The following is a 2206-nucleotide window of genomic DNA, read 5'->3' on the forward strand; positions in this document are numbered from 1 at the left end:
ACATTTGTTGTTGAAAACTGTGTTTTTATCTCTGTCTTCCTGTCTGATGCTGACTGCAGTGGATGAGTTTTTTTTCTTCGACAGAGGATCAGACCTCAGAGGAGCTCAAAAAACTTGCAGGGATTTAGAACCTCTCTCTCTCTATCTGTACTATGTCTCTGTGTTTCTCACCCCCTCCCTCTCTGTTCTCTAATCGCTGTGTTGTGGTAGTGACGCTTTCTCCTCCCTCTCTTCCCCTCTCTGGGCTGTATATAAGTGTGGATAGCTGGCTTGTCTTTCAGACTGACAGAGGGAATGAATAAAAGCCTTTTGGACGTACGGCGCAGAGGGCCACCATGACCCCTGCGGTGACCCCAAAGAAGAGACCCCCACCTCACCTGCTAATTATTGGTCGGTGTGCAGCATCTACAGGCGAGCTGTTAAACTCAGGTACCACGTTTTCCACCAGCTAACTATTTCAAGCTTGTTTCTCTCATTTCTATCTGGCAAAAAAAAAACATTTTTTCCAGATTTTGTTTTTCTGCACTAAGAGGAAAATAAAATGTATTTTTAAACCCTGAGGGAGGCGGCAACCCTGGGTGTTACAGCATGGCTTGAGCGTCTGTTTTGGGTGATGCAGGAAGGGGGGGGGCGGGGGGGGGGCCTGTCATGCCAGGAATGTTGGCTGATGCTGAACAATACCCTCGCAATTTAGAAATCAGACACACAGCAGCACAAGTCTCTGAGTGGTGTTTTTACCCAACAGGCATTAACATTCTGGTCAAAAGCTGCACATCAGCTATAATGGAGACACTGAAGACACATTTAGGTGGAGTTTCAGTCATGTAGCAGACACTCTGACTCATAATGACTTACAGTAAACAGTCAGAAAAGCCGACAGCATGGGAGGTCACAGTTTTCGAGGAAAGTCAGTGACAGCAGCTGGATTAAAGTTCATCACAGCAGGCTATAAAAAGTTCCTTTCTGTTTATGGGAGCATGTTGTTTTTCAGTCTGCCCTCCACAGAGAGACAGAGGGTTAATGTGTCTTGGGTTAAAGATCAAAAGCTTAAGCTGGGAGTCTTGGTTAGCTGACAGGATTGAAGGACTGCACGTTGAGCTCTGCAGTTAATCTGAAGGATCATCTGCCTCCATGGGTTTCATTGAGGAACTCTGGTGACTGGTGTAACCAAAAGAACTCCTTCCAATACATATATATTGTTACAATGATATACAGCATGTCAGGTTCTATAGTTGATTGTCACATTGCATGATGAGACGTCAGACAGGACCTTTGGTTGTTTCAGTTGCATCTTTGATCCCTATGGGGAAACTTCAAGTTACAGCAGCACAAGAAACATTAAACAATATATATAAAGTACAATAAAAAGTGCCTGAATTTTGCTTTTTATATTTATTAGCACCCATTTTATCGCAGATGCATCAGCCAGTGGTGGAAGAAGTACTCAGATCCTTTTTTCAATTATTCAATTATTTTTCTTCTGTTACAAGTAAAAGCTTTTAACTGTCATTTGACTGTCAGTGCTGATAAAAATCCCTTTGTCACATGACTTCCTTGAGATGAAAACAAAGGGCGGTACAAAGTAGACCATCAGAATAAACAGACAACAACAAACAAGATCCTGGATACAAAATATTTATTTTGTTATATACTATTATATATACTTTTACTATTTTAATCTCCATCAGTTCTGTCTTCTCTCTTCCTCTGATGTCATCCATCTGTTTTCTCCATCTGACAAATCCACCTCAAACCCAACCTCACCAATCGTCTTCATCCTGGCAGAGTGATTTCTGCAGCCTTAGTGTTCACCAGGCGCAGTGATTAGATTTGGCTCTGCTGAGTGGAAAAATTTCAGCCTTGGTGGTTCCTGTTCTCCAGCTTTTGTTTTCAGGCTCTCGTGTGAGGAACATGAATCATGACCACATTCGGTTACCAGGAATATTTGTTCAAATGGTTCTCTTTGCTCTAGTTAACATGTTTCAACCAGCTTCGTGTGACTGTGGAAAGTCCTGAGGCCTCATTTCTAATTTGTAAAAATGTTCTTCAGTTATACTGGAACCAAGTCTTAAAATCAGTTCTGATGGTGTACTTAACTTTGATTCATAAAAGATACTGAGCGGCATAAAAAAATTTGTAACTTAGCAGCTGGGGCTGATCTTTAATCTCAAATTAACTTAAAAATTGGGCGCCATCTGGCCATAGT

At 41.8% G+C, this 2206-nt stretch overlaps 1 protein-coding gene across 1 annotated transcript in view; it reads left to right on the top strand.

The window, feature by feature from the left end:
* Positions 1–296: 296 nt before the first annotated feature.
* The window catches only part of LOC118331040 (hyaluronidase-4), a 16653-nt gene continuing 14743 nt past the window's right edge, over positions 297–2206 (top strand). The window contains exon 1 of the mRNA XM_035665803.1: positions 297–429. The gene's annotated coding sequence lies outside the window, so the exon portion shown is untranslated. The remainder of the gene's footprint in view (positions 430–2206) is intronic.

The sequence above is a fragment of the Morone saxatilis genome, unplaced genomic scaffold (genome assembly GCF_004916995.1).
Source record: "Morone saxatilis isolate NCDOM2014 unplaced genomic scaffold, NCSU_SB_2.0 Contig2, whole genome shotgun sequence".
Classification (NCBI taxonomy): Eukaryota; Metazoa; Chordata; class Actinopteri; family Moronidae; genus Morone; species Morone saxatilis.